Genomic DNA, 19,757 nt, shown 5'->3' with positions numbered 1-19,757 from the left:
AATAGTCTATTTCTGACAGTTCTATGACATTCCCTCCATACAGCGGTTGAAACAGCTGTATGGAGTGAATGTCCCAGAACTGTCAGAAATAGACTATTTATGACAGTTCTGGGACATTCACTCCATACAGCGGTTGAAACATTGTATCTATTTTTTTCCATAAATGACATTCTGCAGATACACTTAGAGGAGCGCTGCAGATACACTTTTTGCCGGCTTGGAATTATTCTTATTTTCATCCTACTTCTTCTTTTTCTTCTTATGAGGATGAGGATGAAGAAGAAGAAGTAGGATGAAAATAAGATTAATTCCAAGCCGGCAAAAAGTGTATCTGCAGCGCTCCTCTAAGTGTATTTGCAGAATGTCATTTATGGAAAAAAATAGATACAATGTTTCAACCGCTGTATGGAAGGACAGTCCCAGAACTGTCATAAATAGTCTATTTCTGACAGTTCTGGGACATTCACTCCATACAGCTGTTTCAACCGCTGTATGGAGGGAATGTCATAGAACTGTCAGAAATAGACTATTAATGACAGTTCTGGGACTGTCCTTCCATACAGCGGTTGAAACATTGTATGTATTTGTTTCCATAAATGGATCCATTTATGGAAACAAATACATACAATGTTTCAACCGCTGTATGGAAGGACAGTCCCAGAACTGTCATTAATAGTCTATTTCTGACAGTTCCATGACATTCCCTCCATACAGCGGTTGAAACAGCTGTATGGAGTGAATGTCCCAGAACTGTCAGAAATAGACTATTTCTGACAGTTCTGGGACAATCACTCCATACAGCTGTTTCAACCGCTGTATGGAGGGAATGTCATGGAACTGTCAGAAATAGACTATTAATGACAGTTCTGGGACTGTCCTTCCATGCAGCGGTTGAAACATTGTATGTATTTGTTTCCATAAATGGATCCATTTATGGAAACAAATACATACAATGTTTCAACCGCTGTATGGAAGGACAGTCCCAGAACTGTCATTAATAGTCTATTTCTGACAGTTCTATGACATTCCCTCCATACAGCGGTTGAAACAGCTGTATGGAGTGAATGTCCCAGAACTGTCGGAAATAGACTATTTATGACAGTTCTGGGACTGTCCTTCCATACAGCGGTTGAAACATTGTATCTATTTTTTTCCATAAATGACATTCTGCAAATACACTTAGAGGAGCGCTGCAGATACACTTTTTGCCGGCTTGGAATTAATCTTATTTTCATCCTACTTCTTCTTCTTCATCCTCATCCTCATAAGAAGAAAAAGAAGAAGTAGGATGAAAATAAGAATAATTCCAAGCCGGCAAAAAGTGTATCTGCAGCGCTCCTCTAAGTGTATCTGCAGAATGTCATTTATGGAAAAAAATAGATACAATGTTTCAACCGCTGTATGGAGTGAATGTCCCAGAACTGTCATAAATAGTCTATTTCTGACAGTTCTGGGACATTCACTCCATACAGCTGTTTCAACCGCTGTATGGAGGGAATGTCATAGAACTGTCAAAAATAGACTATTTATGACAGTTCTGGGACTGTCCTTCCATACAGCGGTTGAAACATTGTATGTATTTGTTTCCATAAATGGATCCATTTATGGAAACAAATACATACAATGTTTCAACCGCTGTATGGAAGGACAGTCCCAGAACTGTCATTAATAGTCTATTTCTGACAGTTCCATGACATTCCCTCCATACAGCGGTTTCCGGCAAAAAGTGTATGTGCAGAGTTCCTCTATTCTGCAGATACACTTAGAGGAGCTCTGCAGATACACTTAGAGGAGCTCTGCACATACACTTTTTGCCGGCTTGGAATTATTCTTATTTTCATCCTACTTCTTCTTCTTCTTCTTCTTCATCCTCATCCTCTTCTTCTTCTTCTGAGGATGAGGATGAGGATGAAGAAGAAGAAGAAGAAGAAGAAGTAGGATGAAAATAAGATTAATTCCAAGCCGGCAAAAAGTGTATGTGCAGAGCTCCTCTAAGTGTATCTGCAGAATAGAGGAACTCTGCACATACACTTTTTGCCGGCTTGCAATTATTCTTATTTTCATCCTACTTCTTCTTCTTCTTCTTCATCCTCTTCTTCTTCTTCTGAGGATGAGGATAAAGAAGAAGAAGAAGAAGAAGAAGTAGGATGAAAATAAGATTAATTCCAAACAGGCAAAAAGTGTATGTGCAGAGCTCCTCTAAGTGTATCTGCAGAATAGAGGAACTCTGCACATACACTTTTTGCCGGCTTGGAATTATTCTTATTTTCATCCTACTGCTTCTTCTTCTTCTTCATCCTCATCCTCATCCTCAGAAGAAGAGGATGAGGATGAGGATGAAGAAGAAGAAGAAGAAGAAGTAGGATGAAAAGAAGAATAATTCCAAGCCGGCAAAAAGTGTATGTGCAGAGTTCCTCTATTTCTGACAGTTCTCTCACAGCTTCTTCACATGTACAGCGGTTGAAACATCTGTATCCTAAATGGAAACTAATAGATACAAATTGTATCTATTAGTTTCCATTTAGGATACAGATGTTTCAACCGCTGTACATGTGAAGAAGCTGTGAGAGAACTGTCAGAAATAGAGGAACTCTGCACATACACTTTTTGCCGGCTTGGAATTATTCTTCTTTTCATCCTACTTCTTCTTCTTCATCCTCATCCTCATCCTCTTCTTCTGAGGATGAAGATGAAGAAGAAGAAGAAGTAGGATGAAAAGAAGAATAATTCCAAGCCGGCAAAAAGTGTATGTGCAGAGTTCCTCTATTTCTGACAGTTCTCTCACAGCTTCTTCACATGAACAGTGGTTGAAACATCTGTATCCTAAATGTAAACTAATAGATACAATGTTTCAACCGCTAAACATGTGTTCCTTCTGTCAGAGAACTGTCAGAAATAGCGGAGCTCACTGCAGGGACACTTTTGCCGGCTGATCGGGAAATGTTCGATTCGCGCACCCGAAGTAGGCAAAATTTCGGTTTCGCCGCGAATCGAATATTTCCTGAAATTCGACTCGAATTCCGGTTCGCCTTGTTCGATTCGCTCATCTCTATTTATAACCCAAGAATGTATACTTTTAAAATGGCTCTCTCAAGACTCTTTCAACTGTAATGAGAATACTACTCTACATTCTTATACAGCTTTGTATCAAAACCAGAAATGTCCTCTGAAGTTTTCCACAGTTAGGTTGAATTCACACTTTTCCATTTTCCTTGCTCCATTTTGCACTAAAATCATTGGATAATCACCAGAACACAACATGCTGCAGGGAAATGCGCCATGATGTGCACCAATGTGCATTATGACACGCACTGGCATTCAATACAAAGTGCATTGCAATGCACATTGGCTATGCGGTACAAAGCATATTGTTGCAAGCTAACGTGTTTTGATGCGTTTCAATTGATTTCAATGGAAAATGCATCAAAGGGGGGGAAAACTCAGAGGTGAAAATCCAGCCCTAGAGCTGACTGGTATAGTTGTGTATCTTACTTTCCTGTTCACAATATTCTTACCTGTACACTGAGCTGCACAACATGATTAACCCCCTGGCACATGTGAAAAAGCTGCATCATCTCAGCCCGGCCAATCAAGAAGGCCAAAGACGTTGAACCCAAAAGCAGACATTAAGGGAGCTTGCATATATTACATTGCTGGAGTGGAGATTGTTTGCAGACTATGGCTTTAAGTTATGAAGGAACTCTGTAACATGCCTTGGTTACTTTTTTGCAATATTTTTTATGTTATTATTTTTTATTTATTACAGGTACTTATATAGTGCCATCAGTTTATTTATATTGTGCATTCACATCAGTCCCTAACCCTCAAGGGGTGTACAATCTAAGGTCCCCAACTCACATTCATACATACACATACTAGGGCCAATTTAGACAGGATCCAATTAACCTTCCAGCATGTCTTTGGAGGGTGAGAGGAAACTGGAGTACCCAGAGGAAACCCACGCAGGCACAGGGAGAACATGCAAACTCCAGGCAGGTGGTTGGGATTCGAACCGATGACCCTTAGTACTGCCAGGCAGAAGTGCTAACCATTTAGCCACTGTACTGCCCGTTTTTTTGGTCCATCTCTCCTCTATTGTGTAATTTTTTTGCTTTGGATGTATTTAAGGTGATATTGGACAAAAAGAAAAAATACTTATGCATCCTTGGAAATTACCAACCATGGGGAGGGATTGGATCTGGCAGTCTGGCCCCAATCCTCTTTGACTTTATTGCTTAAAAATCAGCATACACTAATAAGAAGGCCACTAATGCATTTCAATCACAGTGATGATTAATGATGCAAAGCCAAAATGCGTAGGTAGTCTTGTTATTTTTTTTTTTAAGCATTAAAGTCAAAGACGGTTGTAGCCAGACTCCAGCATTTTTGTTCCTTGGATTGGATTGTGGGTTAACGGGAAAGCAGCTGTTGAGTCAGCACACTATAAAAAAGGCAGAGAAGTAATGTTCTCACAAGGTTTAGAGCCTTTTTAACTACTTTGCCTATCTGGATGTTACGTAGTATATTTACTATAGCCTGTGCACGTGCAAGGGTTGTGTTTGCCTGCACGGGGATGCACACACATCCCATGCAGGTAGTCCCATTCATTTCAATTGAGATGCAGCAGCTGCATACTGTTCCCATTTTGACAGCTATGCTAGTGCAGGTGCACGGCTCAGAGCGCCAGCTGTCTGTAAAGAATGGGGCTGCCCGCATGAGGATACATGATACACCTGTACACCCCATGTGGGAAAACACAGCCCTTGCACAGCCATACATTATACTATGCCCATGCGAACAAGGCCTTTCAGTGCTTGCCATGAACCTATTGATAATTTTGGGTACCATCATGTTTTGCAGGCGCACACAGGTTTGAGGCTTGACATAGTTGGTATCTATTTACTTTATGCTACTTAATTTTTTAATTTGTCCAAAATAAATTGGGGATTCTATTGTGTTTGTGGGCTTTATTGCTTTATATTATTCATGTTAGAGTATTTTTTCTTGAAAATTTAGATTTGATTATGCAACATAAAATATTAAAACTACCATCTTTTCATTCTACAAGACATCTGCATTCCGAAAATATTTGATGTTCTGGAGTTTTAAGGCAGCATTAAACCCAAAAGCAAACATTTATTATATTGCAGCTTACCGATTCTTAGATGTGATGGCTGCATTAGGTTTCTTATTTATGCTTTATTTCTTTTAATTTTACCAGGTAAACTGGCCAGTAAGTCTGTTGTTCAGCTCCCCTTCAAATGTATCAGTTACAGGGTTGAGACAAACAATGTCTGCAAGGGGTGCTAACAATGTGCAGCTTTTACTTATTAATGTAAAACGTTTATCCCAAAAGGAAAAAAAAAACTGTTGCTGTAATTGCTTGTGTAACATGTAAACTGGAGTTTGGCGTCAGTTTGTTAGTGTATTTAAACCTGCTAGTACAGGTAACACACATAATCTTCAAAAACATCACAAAAAGATGCCAGTAGATTGTATGAACAATGGAGTCCCTCTACAATTCAAGTCACCACTGGTCATACAATCCACTGGCATATTTTTGTGATGTTTTTAAAGATTGTATTACTTACATATTATTAATGTATAAAAATGTTTAAATATTTTTAAAGATGGTTACTATTGTTTGTTTCACTCACTGGAGATATATTTAAAGTCCCCTCTTAACATTTATTTTATTTATTTATTTCAGGTACTTATATAGCGCTGTCAATTTACTCAGTGCTTTACATATCTATTGTATATTCACATCAGTCCCTAACCCTCAAAGGGCGTACAATCTAAGGTCCCTAATTCACATTCATACACACACATACTAGGGCCAATTTAGACAAGATCCAATTAACCTACCAGCATGTCTTTGGAGTGTGGGAGGAAACTGGAGTACCTGGAGGAAACCCACGTGGGCACAGGGAGAACATGCAAACTCCAGGCGGGCGGTGCTGTGGCTGGGATTCAAACCAATGATCCTAGTACTGCCAGGCTGAAGTGCTAACCATTTAGCCACTGTGCTGCCCATAACATATATAGTTTCAGTACTAACTCTCATAGGGATGATGTTCTCCAGTGGGAGGCTATATTACATCACACCGCTCTCCCATTCAAATCTGTTATAGTTGGGTTTTAAAAGCCAGAGGTTTGTATCTGATACATTTTCATCTGCAGTCGGAGGTTATACTACTGGATTGTATTTGCTGTATTCTGGTCAGGACAAGTTTTATGACCATATAACTTTCTATATTGATCTCTCTGTGTCATTAACGTTTCCCTCACATTTCCTTTTCCACAAACGTAATAGCTGAAATATGATAATTATGTGACTTATATAAATGATGATAATTAGTATGTTAGAACATACGTGTTTGTACAAGCAGGTGGCTTTCCTGTCTTCCAGTTGCCTACAACTCTGACAAACATAGTGTCTACCATAAGTATAATAGAAGGAACACTACAGGAAATGTAGTATTTACATTATCACTCATCTGATTGCAGTTACTTAATGCCCAGTGGAATCTTTAGGTTTGTTTGCAGTGTAAATATAGACTCTGTTTCCATTAACAACGGTCCTATGGCATGTGATGACCACGCAACAGGATCTGCCTAAGGGAGGCATTTCAGCACCTCCCTGCTGGACAGCAAGACTCAACATACAGACAACCAAAGACATCTAGACATCAGACAGGTTGTTTTTTTTTTTTAACCTCCCTGGCGGTATGATTATTTCAGACTTTTGGTGCTGAAAGCGGTACCATTATTTTGCATGGAAATATGTAGTTTTTTTATTGTAGGCCTGTAATTTTTAGGAATAACTCACTGAAATCTGTCCAAACAAGAGTCTATTAAACATCCCGGGTGTGATAAAATTTGAAACACGAAATCATAAATTATAATTTAATAAATAATCATAAAAAATAATAATATAATAATAATAATACATTTAATTCAATAATATAATCAAACCAAAAACACTGAAATTTGAAATATAGCGCCAAGTTCGCACATCACTGAGCAAAGTCGCAAAATCATCTTCAGTGTCCGATGACGAATTTCCCCACGAATCATTATCACTCAATTCTGCAAGTGGTTCTGATTTACTATCTTTGTTCTCTACCTGGTCTAAAACCACTTTTGACCTAAAGGGACGCTTTTTGGACGCCATGGACTTTTCTCAGTTTCCAGGCAGAAAGAACAGACAAAATGCAGGCAGGGCACAGGACAAAGCACTCGGGACAATATGTATGTGAAATGGGTTGAAACAGCAATGTTTTACTATGTAAAATTTGTTTGGAAAAAAATGAAATTTTTTAAAATTTTCAAATTTCCCACCGCCGGTGGCGCCCGTACATCCCGACGTCACAGGGACCGGAACACAGAAGCCGGATGCCGGCATCGTCCGGAGGAGATGGCCGGGGACGCTGCAGGGGACACATCGCGGGAGCGAAGGACAAGGTAAGCTCTGCAGGGACTCCCTATGCAGTGCCGCATGGTAAGCCCGAGTGTAGCTCGGGGTTACCGCTTTTGGTACTGACATTTTACTCCGAGCTACACTCGGGAATACCGCTAGGGAGGTTAAAGAAAAAGTTCACCTTTTGACAAAAAATAATAAATGCACATTTTTACATGATAATAATTGGGCAGCATCTGCAGCATTGGAAACATTATATCCAAAAAACAGATGGAATATGTAACATATTCCCAAAAGTGAATTTATCCTTTAACACTACTATGTTTGCACTATAGGTAATAAGATACAATGATTTAGCACAACTAGCAGCATTGTCTAATGCAGTGTTTCTCAACCTTTTTTCAGTCAAGGCACCCTTTAAAATTAAAGACATTTCCAAGGCACCCTTTACAATCATGGACAGTCTTGAGGCACCCCATTCTAAAATATGAAAAACTATTCTAATGGTTTCATATAACGCAGCAACATCCACACACAGAGGATACCCAACATTAAAGGGGATTCATTCTTCCAAAGCAAATACACTTTTGCACACTGGTACTGACTAGTATTCCAATGTTTCTCTTCTCCCGCAGTCTTTATCCATCACTGATCTAATGTGACCCCAGCACTGATGGAGAGGGGCAGGGGAGGGTCAAACTAGGATGCTGTGCAGGCAGCTGACATCCTCTTTATCAATGATAATGGTGCACAATGAAAACATGTGACTTTGTGTAAATAAAAGGCAGGCTTGTTCCACCGGCTGGCTTGTATACAATTTTGGGTAATTTGTAGACATTTTGCCAAGGCACCCCTGAGGAAACCTCAATGCACCCCAGGGTGCCTGGGCACCCTGGTTGAGAAAGGCTGGTCTAATGTGTTGTTGCAGTTTGTTAAAGCAGTATTAAACAGTAACGGCTTTAGTTTCTTTTTAAGGCTAATTTCCTTTATTTTCACCTGCCTTGGGGTGTCTCCACTCTGGATGGAAGAGGAATGGAGACACCTTTGGAGAGGGTAGTGTTAGATGAGGTTTTAACCATTCCTTACTTTATCCAAAACAAAAAAAAAAGTTTAGCTATACATACACTTTACACGATGCCTTCTACAGCTGCATACACTCACAATCCCTTCACTACCCAACCACCCCCTTTGGCCATTAGAAGCAAAGCACAGGTTCAGTTCAAAGTACACCTGTAGTTTAAGGAGTGCCCACAGTTTTTTGTCCCCTTTCCTCTCACTGTGTGTGATCATGGTCCTGTTCAATACTTGGAGGAAATCTTACCCCAACTAGAAGGAAGGGTACAAGTTGCTAGAGGGAGGAGACAGAGAAAGACCTCTTCTGCAGGAGAGAACGGCAATGCAACCAGCAATCAGTGGATAGGGTCCAGCAACATTATAAAGTCAAAGTATGTTCTTAAGCCACTGATCATGACTGATTACCTTGCTTTGGAGGGGGTCAATAAAATTTCCATTGCAAAATCCAGCAAGTATATGTTCAGGTAGAAGATTACCTGAAACAAGTACCAAGATAATAAATTCTGACACTTACATGAAGCTTCTATAATACTCATGCTAGTTCCAGGTCTATAACTCAAAATATAAAAGAACAAAATAGCTAGGTAGCTAGCACTTTCAGTGGCAGCCACCATACTTCTCTCATGACAGGTTCACTAGCAATTAACTTTTTTATGGTACTATAATAGAGGATATAAGAATCACGATAGAGAAATGAAAATGTAGCCGTTCCATAAGTGCGGGTCAGTTACAAAATTAAAGTGAACCTTCAGCCATCAAATTAACGCTCTCCCAGCTGTCCCTCTCCTTCCCTCTAACAAAATCATTGATAGTTGAAGAAGTAGGTATATTCTTTAATTTATAGCTTTCAAAACTTTTTTAATTTTTGGTTGTCACCAGAACAAGAATAGAGGGGAAATCTTCCAATGGAGACACTAGTTTTGGTGACAATAAAGGATTCCCTCACTTTTGAGGAATTTCTTCTCACTTCCTGTTTTGGCTATGAGACAGGAAGTGTACGGAAATATCTCCAACAGGACACAGATGGCAAAAAAAACCTATAGGGATTACAACCCTCTCTAACTCTCTCCAAAAAATAAGTTTTGACAGCACAAGGGTGGAGTTCTCTCTTTCCTCCCATGTGGGCCAAGTCCAAAATGCCTGGAAGAGACCTGTCTGCTCATGAGCGGAATCTCGCAGCATGGGTGTATACAAAGAGATGTCGACTGAGAGGAGTCCCAAAATGGCAGCATGGGAGCACATTGTAAATGTTGGCTGCAAAGTAGACAATGCTGGACCTCATGGACTAGGAAATATGCTTTTTTTATTCTCATACAGACACAGTTACTACATAAATTTAATTTTAGATAGTGAGGGTGAAGTTCCTGATTAAGGAAACCACTGATTGTTGGATATGGCTGACAAAAAATTGTGCTGGGAGCACACCGCACAGCGCGCTCCTAGCACAAAGACCACGGTGTCACTGAGAGCCCCAGGTCCCGTTCTAACGATCGGAACCCGAGACTCCCGATTCCGGGTCACATGATCGCTGTGATAGCCTCTGATTGTCTATCACAGTGATCAGTCACTGTGCAGCCCGGCCCTCTTGTTTTTTTCTCCCTCTATGAATGGAGAAGAGAGATACATTGTATCTCTCTAACTCCTGGCATAGAGAGAAAAAAAATGTTTGTAATAAAAAAAATAAACAAATATTAAAAAATAAAGAAAAAATAACTAGATCAAGGTTTGATCTAGCTCATTGCCAGGGTTAGTGTTTGGGTCAAGGTCAGAGTCAAAGGTCAAGGTCAAAAGGTCAGGGTCAAAGGTCAGGATTTTAAAAAAAATTGGTATTAGTGTCAGTTAGTGTCAATGTCAGTGTCAGGGTGTTTTAGCTAAAAAAAAGACAAACACAAAATGTGCACTATTGTTTCTGGGCTGTACTACGGGTACAAACAAGAAATAACATACACATATATGGTATCGCTGCGATCGTCAAGAGCTGGAGAATTTATTTTGGGTAGTTCTTTGGTGGTAGGTTATGGTAGTAACAAGAAACACACAGCTAAATAAAAAAAATGATTTTTTTTTTTATTATTTTGGGCCAGTTATCCTTTGATAAGAAAAACAAAAATCAGGAGATATCCATTACTATTTACCACCAAATGAAAGCCCAATTTGTCCTGAAAAAAACTCAGTATAATTCACCTGAATGTACAAAGTAGTTGTGATGATATGTACAGTTTTACTAACATGTCAACATTGCAAAATTGTGCTTAGGCATTTAGATTTGTTTTACCCTTAGGCCTGAAGGGGGTTAAAATAGATCCAACTTTAACTTGATTAAATGTAGTTTGCTAAAGCACTGTGTATCAAACAATTGGCATTAAAAAAAAATAATGTTTTCACTTGTTTACACATCTTAGGGCTGCAGATCTCATGCGTGCCATTTCCCACCTCTTTCTGTCTATTTGCACCCACTTCAAGATTAGCTGCACATCATTATACAGGACCAGTTTCCTGATGGTGACAACACAATCTTTGTCAGAATGGTCACTTATTGTCCTATCTGCTTCTGCATGTGACAGCGTGAAAATGAAGAAACACAATCATTAGAAAGATGTCAATCTACAATAGCAAATGTCTGCAAAATGATCTTAATGGCAGGGTTACCTGGTATTCTTTTAATGAAAAGTGGATATTTAAGAAGACTGAAAACAACTTTTCAAATGACATGAATATGTTGAAGCTCAGAAGAGATTTCAGGGGTTGGATTTAAACCTTCTTTAAATATATTCCATTGTTATGCTGATTTGGGCAGTTTGGTGCTTTCTTGCCATCTTGTGGACAAAATTATTACTGCAGTTTTTTGTTTACCATTTTGGACACTACATGATTTTGTTTTTATTACCTGGTAATGTTTGATCCTCAGCCTTTTTTTGCTATCTGAATAAATTAATTGGGAACCAGGGGCTTAAATGTATTGTTAGGTATGCTTCTCAGATTTCCCTAATTATAAAGGTTAGTTTCAGAATTTAAACATGTTGAGAAAAGCTGTAGCCAATTACATATGCAAGTAACTAAATTTTTTGAGCATGAGCAGATAAAGGGATAAAGCTGAAAAAAAACCCAGAATGCCATGTTTTCTTTGGGACCTTCATTTAAATTAAACTTGTCATGAGAGAGATTAATGCAGGCCATACCATGGGTCGAATTCCAAAATATTTTTCTTTCGAAAGTTGTAACTGAGAATTTTCTTTCAAATTTTGCACCATTAGGGGGCCGCAGCATCGTTTGATTTTAATGTGGCCATTAAATTTGATTGATCGGGCATGTTGGAGTTCTCTTTAAAAAAGAACAAATTGCTAATCAATGATGGGAGAATCGTGCAAGAAATATAATCGAACAATAAATGAGCATAAACTGTAATCTGGAAAGAAAAGAAGATTCCCAGCCACAAAAAGTCTTTTCTGTACCAACATGAAGTGAAACTGAAGGCTTGGTTGGTCAAATTTTTAAATCAATGGTGGCTTACTAAACGCACAAAATTTCCGATTTGCTAAAAAAATTTGTTCCGAATTTGACCCATGTATGGCCTGCATAAAGGTCGGTCATGGCTGTCCTCCTTTTGAAATTGCTAAGTCCCTGGATGAAATACCCACCTACTAGTAAAATGCTAACTTTGCCAGAGTCAATAAACTGAAACAAATATGTGGATCAGGAGTAAACGCCTTATATGCATAGCTGTTAGGGGTTAATGATTTAAAGTATTGAAGCAGGAGGCACAGTATGTCAGACAGGCATCTAGAATTTTAGAAAAAGGTCACCAAGTCTACTCTTATTATTCTGAACTTTGCAAACTTACTCTGTGAAGGTCCCTACACATTTCCTTCCTTAAATTCTATGATATTTATTCACTATCCACTGTGGGTAGGCACTGCTGTGTCACAGAGCCTGTCTTCTGAATTACAGAGGTGCTGAGAGGAGGAGTTTCAGGAGGTGGAGTCAGTACAGGAATCACCGCTTGCAGGCAGCAAGGTACCATGGGACATGTAGTCCTTAGAAATTGAAGGTAAACAGCAGAGGAGAAGCTACAAAGCATGCAAGGAATCCAGGAAGATGTGGAAAGAGACAGCAGACAGGCAGAACTCACAACATGAAAAGAGATGTTTTACTTTGAATTGTCAAAAATAACTATTTTTGTATTGCTATTTCAATGTTGATGTTATAAAATGAAAATGTATGCTGTGACCATGGGACTCCTTTAAGTCTTGGACCTTACTCCATGCATTTCTTCATGAAGTGTTTTTATCAGATAGATCAGATTTTATCTGGTGAAGCAAAAGTAAAGGTTAGTTCAAATCTCACTCTTTTCATTACTATACTGTAGAATCTTGTACCCCTATATGTTCTGATTTGTGACTGTGTTTCACTTTGAGATTTCTTAAAATACATTATTCGCTGTTGAAAAAAATGTGCTCCGTGTTCTCTGACTCCAGTGCTCTATGCTAGCAGAGGTGAGTGGCAGGCAAACTCATCAGCACAAGTGTCCTTCCACAGACCTGTACTGCAGAGTCAGATAGGGGGTGTATGACCAGTTCTGTTACTGAAAGCTGGGTCTAACAAAGCATGTATGTCGGCAGGGGCTAGATGGGTGGTGATGTAAGTGGACTTTCTCCATGTCTCCCTCCTTGTTGGGCATCAAGTGCGGGTAACATAAGAGGACTACCCCCGGTGTAGGTTCTTCTGGGCTATGCTGGGCTCCTAGTCTGCAGTCATTTGCCTGTACATGGAGAACCTTTAATCTTGCCATACTCAAAGCCATGTTGTTTGATGCAGAACTCCTCTATAACACTAAATTGATGACCTATAAGGGGCTTTAAAAGCGCCACCTATAGAAAATATAGGGCACTAAAGTTTTTCGCCATTTCATGAGCTCACGCAAATTTAAGGTTTGACATGTTAGATATCTATTACTCAATGCAACCTCATCTTTTATATTTAAAAACAAAAATAGATAATGCTACACAAGCAACATAGGTCAGACGTTTGGCTGGGATGCCTTTATTGCTTCTGGTAGATTTCTTGATTGAAGCCTCTTGTGGTCTGGTTGCTTCTTTTTCAGTATTTGGACTGTCTGTGTTAATTTCTTTGTCACTTGTCTTGGTGTAACATTGATGTGAAACCTCCCTCAGTTTGAAGCATTTGTCAGGGGTGTGGAAATTTTTTAAAAAACTACTTGTACACGGACTAAATCGGTGCCCCAATCTACTTATTCCTCATGACAATCTACTTGTCCAGATAAAAATAAATTTTAACCAAAACCATATTTAAATCTGAGGTGCTTTAACCTCCTCGGCGGTATGATTCTTTCCGATTTTTTGGGCTGAAAGCGGTACCATTTTTTTGCATGGAAATATGTAGTTTTTTATTGTAGGCTGTAATTTTTAGGAATAACTCACTGAAATCTGTACGAACAAGAGTCTAGTAAACATTCCGGATATGATAAAACTTGAAAAACGAAATCATAAATTATAATTTAATAAATAATCATAAAAAATAATAATATAATAATAATAATACATTTAATTCAATAATATAATCAAACCAAAAACACTGAAATTTGAAATACAGAGGCAAATTTGCACATCGCTGAGCAAAGTCGCAAAATCGTTTTCAGTGTCTGATGACGAATTTCCCCACGAATCATTATCACTCAATTCTGCAAGTGGTTATAATTTACTATCGCTGTTCTAAAACCGCTTTTGACGTAAAGGGACACTTTTTGGATGCCATGGACTTTTCTAAGTTTCCAGGCAGAAAGAACAGTCAAAATGCAGGCAGGGCACAGGACAAAGCAGTAGGGACAAAATATATGTGAAATGCATTGAAACAGCAATGACAGCAAAAATGAAATTTTTAAAAAATTTCAAATTTCCCGCCGGTTCCGGCGCCCGACGTCACAGGGACCAGAACACGGAAGCCGGATGCCGGCATCGGCCGGAGGAGATGGCTGGGGACGCTGCAGGGGACACATTGCGGGAGCGAAGAACAAGGTAAGTGCTGCAGGGACCCACTGAGCAACGCCGCATGGTAAGCCCGAGTGTAGCTCAGGGTTACCGCTCTTGGTATTGAAATTTTACCCCGAGCTACACTCGGGAAAACCGCTAAGGAGGTTAAGGAACTTCTGGGGCTTGTAAAAACAAAAAGAGCTTTATGGTGACTTACGCATTTAATATTTTTAACATTGCACTGTCTATCTCCTCATCCCCTCCATGCATGTCTGCAGCACCGCACCCTGGGACTAGCAGGGAGGAGAGAGAGAGGCCTTGCAGTGTAATGAGCACCGATTGGGTGCTCATCAGGAAAGGAAGTGTCGGGCTTATCCTTTAGCCCTTTTGCTGCCAGAGCTGTTTTTCTGTTTTTTTGCACACAATTAAAAAATCATTTAAGGCCTGAAGATTACACAAAACATTATATAGTTTCTGAAATCAGAGACCATAGAGAATAAAACTGTAGAATACAATGTTATTAACTCTCAAAAGTATAATGTACACTATATTGCCAAAAGTATTGCAACGCCTGCCTTTACACGCACACAAACTTCAATGGCATCCCAGTTTTAGTCCGTATGGTTCTTCAATATTGAGTTGGCCCACACTTTGCAGCTATAACAGCTTCAACTCTTCTGGGAAGGCTGTCCACAAGGTTTAGGAGTGTCTATGGGAATGTTGGACCATTCTTCGAGAAGCGTGATTGTGAGGTCAGGTACTGATGTCGGATGAGAAGGTCTGGCTTGCAGTCTCCGCTCTAACTAATCGCAAAGGTGTTCTATCGGTCAGGACTCTGTACAGGCCAGTCAAGTTCTTCCTCCCCAAACTCGCTCATTCATGTCTTTATGGACCTTGCTTTGTGCACTGTTGTGAAGTCATGTTGGAACAGGAAGAGGCTATCCAAAAACTGCTCCCACAAAGTTGGGAGCATTAAATTGTCCAAAATGTCTTGGTATGCTGACACCCTAAGAGTTCTGGAACTAAGGGGCTAAGCCCAACCCCTGAAAAACAACCCCACACTATAATCCCCTCTCCACCAAACTAAATTTGGCATAATGCAGTCAGGCAAGTACTGTTCTCCTGGCAACCGCCAAACCTAGACATGTCCATTGGATTGCCAGACAGAGAAGCGTGATTCGTCTCTCCAGAGAACACGTCTCCAGTGCTCTAGAGTCTAGTGGCAATGTGCTTTATACCACTGCAACGGAAGCTTTGCATTGCATTGGAGATGTAAGGCTTGGATGCAGCTGCTCAGCTATGGAAACCCATTCCATGAAACTCTCTACACACTGTTGTTGTACTAATCTGAAGGCCACATGAAGTTTACAGGCCTTTAGCTATTGACTCTGCTGACAGTTTGTGACTTCTGCACACAGTGCGCTTCAGCATGTGCTGACCCCGCTCTGTCATTTTACATGGCTTGCCATTTCATGGCTGAGTTGCTGTTGTTCCCAGTTCCTTCCACTTTGTTATAATACCACTATCAGTTGACCATGGGATATTTAGTAGCAAGGAAATTTCACGGATGGACTTATTGCACAGGTGACAACCTATCACGGTACCATGCTTGAACTCACTGAGCTCCTGAGAGCGACCCATTCTTTCACAAATGTTTGTAGAAGCAGTCTGCATGCCTAGGTGCTTGAGTTTATACACCTGTGGCCAAGGAGGTGATTGGAACACATGAATCCAATGATTTTTAGGGGTGTCCCAATACTTTGGGCAATATAGTGTATGTGGCTTTGTATTTTAACAGCATAAATCTCTAAAGAAAATGATTCTCAAAAAAACATTAGAAATAAATGGGGATCCTAGAAGTAGAGGGCCTTGGGGTATATCAGCTTGAGCCTAACCCAAGCTCACCTTCTTCTCCCCATTTCCCACCACCACCCTTAAAGCTAATATGCACTTTTTTATCAGTATTGTACAGGACAAAAGGTGATCTGGTGTTTTGCATCCAGGAAATGCCCATTTGTGTGGTTGTCTGACAGTACTTGATAAATCCGTGCAAACCTGTAGTTGGCTGGCTGACTGCCTATTTTGAGCTCTCAAGTTAAAAATAACCAATCCATGTGGCCTTTTCAAGTTGCTGAGTATTGGACAGCTGCAGAGTCTGTAGAACTATGACCAGAGAAGACATTCAGCTTAGTTTTATGCACTGAGATCAATTCAAAGGCACACATGATATGTATATACTCCTGGTTTTGTATGTGTTGCATATTAACTCTACTTTTTGTGTTGTATGGGTGCATTTCTACTTTTCCTAATGTGGTATGATTTCAACCCTGTGCGTTAGGTTACGTGTTTCTTCTCTTTCAAGTAGAAAGCTCAATTCAGGCTCTGATTGAAACCTGCATTGAAGAAGACTCCAAACTCTCTCTGTGTGTTTCTAGCCAAGCCGTCAAAGACAAGCCTGCAAGTAAACACTGTGGGGGTTATTTACTAAAGCCAGAGAGTGCAAAATCTGGGTCAACTCTTCATAGAAACCAACCAGCTTCCAGGTCTAATTACCAAAGCTTAACTGAACAAGCTGAAGTTAGAAGCGGATTGGTTACCATACACAGCTGCATCAGATTCTGAGTGAACCAGTTTTCTGGTTCAATATATTTATTGAATTTTTCAGAACAAACAATACAAGCTCACAGTTCGCCCTCACAGGGGCAGAGTAAAATCGTCGCATTTACCAACTATTACCAGTAGGCAATGTATAATGTTAAATTAGCAGTTATGACCATTTCCAATGAGGATCAGTGGGAAGGTCAAATCCAACATTGCTATTATTGCCAAAATGTCCTCTATGAAGTGGCAATCCCCGCTGACAAATATCAGCCAAGACAAAGGACAGGGGGAAAGGAAAATGGAAGAAGGAGTAATAGAAAGAGTAGAGAAACAGGGGGAAACTAGAGAGAAAAAGAAGAAGGAAAGGGTATCATCAGGGGCGGACTGACAACTCATGGGGCCCCCGGGCAATAGGGGATCATGGGGCCCCTGCATCCTTGCCCAAACTCAAAAAAGCCTATGAAAAAGGTACCAGGGGCATCTCATGGGGCCCCCTACTGACCCCAGGCTCGGGCAGTGCTCGAGTTTCCAAATGGTCAGTCCGCTCCTGGGTATCATGGACCCAGGACCAGCATTGGTGACAGCTACTGTATAAGTTGCCAAAACTGGTTGGGGGTAGGGATAGAAAAGCGTAGCTTATCCAGGGTTCCCAAACTTTAAAGAACTTTGGGTGTGAGTCCTTCAGGACACTAGACATCTGCTCGTTGACCATCATGGCACTCATCCGGGTTGCCACACCCTGAAAGACAACCGAGGAAGTCTTCCAGGTTTGAGCTATAGTGCATTTGGTAGAGATCAAAGGATAGGAAGCCAGTTTCTGTTGGGGTGTGAAAAGGCATCCTTCACATGAAACAAAGTCTTCAGCAGGCTGGAAACCTTGGACGACCAAAAACCTATCAGCCAAGGGCACGACCACCTCTTCTCTGCTGAAAATCCATTTGCCCCCCATATTGTATGATATGGTTGCTACATAGACAATCTCTTGATGGTGTGGGATGGTGATGTTTCTGGTGTAGAGAATTTTGTGCAGCATATTAATACCAACCAATTAAACGTAAGAAATATGTAAAACAGTGACAGTGTGCGCTACCAAACACAAATAAACCAAATAAAATTGAAATTATGATCAAACTAATAGAGTTGTTGCACCCATAAGTGGTCTCACACCCCCAAGAATATGATGTAATAATAAAGGTGGGGAGGAGCTTAGAGATGTCATTTCCATGACGGAGCCACAGACTGGAAGTTCGGTTCTCATATTATGCTTTTATATTCAGTGTCAGTGTGAGTGTTTTGTTGGCTATTTGGCTTGTAATATAATAAATAGTAATACACTATTGGAGGCCATTTGTTTTTCCTTCCCTTGGAGTCCCGGAGTGGAGGAGAGGAAGTGGAGGTAACATTTTCAGAGCTGAGGTTATACTGATGATGGAAGAGATTTACAGTGTGACCAGTTGCTGCCATCTAGAGTCCATATATGTTAACAGCAATCACGGGTCTCTTTTCCCTCTCTTCTATCTCTCTCGACCCCCCAGGCCCCACCTTTGTTGAAATGGTAATCCCGCGGGAACTTCGGCTGAGAGGGGAAGTAAAGATTTTTGTATTTTCCTGTGGATAGAGAGAGGGGATCTGGGGAGGTCGAGGGAGAGGCTAGCTGGCCATGGGTGGAGCTTACGCCCAAAGCATCAAATCAGTGGTGGAAATCGATCCACAAATGGTTTATAGGCAGTATTCAAGCCTAAATATGGGTAGGGGAGAAAAAAAGATCGAGGGATGGGGGGAGGGGAGGGATGGGAGCTGGGTTGGAGGGAGGGAGGGGAGGAGGTATTGGGTTAACACTCTGCATGACAGTAGGGGTAAAGAGGAAGAAGCAATTTGGAAGAGCAATGGAGTGAACTGGGAAGGATGGAAGAAATACAGTTTATAACCTATAATGTGAACGGGTTGAGTTGTCCAGGGAAGAGATTTAAGTTGTTTAAGGAGTTACATCACAGGGCTACGTCAGTGGTATTTTTACAGGAGACGCACTTTGAGATAGAGGCAAATGTGAAATTGAAATCTAAATACTATCCAATATGGTATTACGCAGACTCTCCAATTAAAAGAGCAAAAGGGGTTGCAATAGGTTTGGCAAAGAATATGAGATTTGAGCTAGAGGACAGAAGAACCGATCCGGAGGGGAGATTTTTATTCTTAAAAGGTAAACTTCAGGGGATTGAGTGTACTTTAGCCAATATATACTGCCCTAATAAAAACCCGGAGATGTATATGAAGGGTCTGTTGAAAAAATTAATGGAATTTAAAAAAGGGCGATTGATAGTTGCAGGAGACTTAAACTTCTGTATGGACCCACAAAAGGATAATACCTCCTCTGTGCAAAGAGAGGGGAGTAGGTCTCTGAGAGCTCTGAGGAGAGTGATGCATGAGTATCAACTAGTGGACACCTGGAGAATAATGCATATGAAAGACAGAGACTATACCTTCTTCTCTAATGCACATGAGACGTACTCAAGATTAGATTACATCTTAATAGACCATCAACTTATAGAACATCTGGTTAAAATTGATATAGAGACAAGAACGTTCTCGGATCATGCCCCGGTCGTAATGAAAATGGGATGGGGAAGAAGGTTGACTGGAGGATTGGGGTGGAGGTTAAATGAGGCTCTTCT

The sequence above is a fragment of the Staurois parvus genome, unplaced genomic scaffold, assembly GCF_062004578.1.
Source record: "Staurois parvus isolate SC_StPar_1 unplaced genomic scaffold, SC_StPar_1.0 ptg000186l, whole genome shotgun sequence".
In the NCBI taxonomy this organism is placed as follows: domain Eukaryota; kingdom Metazoa; phylum Chordata; class Amphibia; order Anura; family Ranidae; genus Staurois; species Staurois parvus.
The sequence above is the reverse complement of the archived record's forward strand: the minus strand, read 5'-3'. Positions refer to the sequence as shown.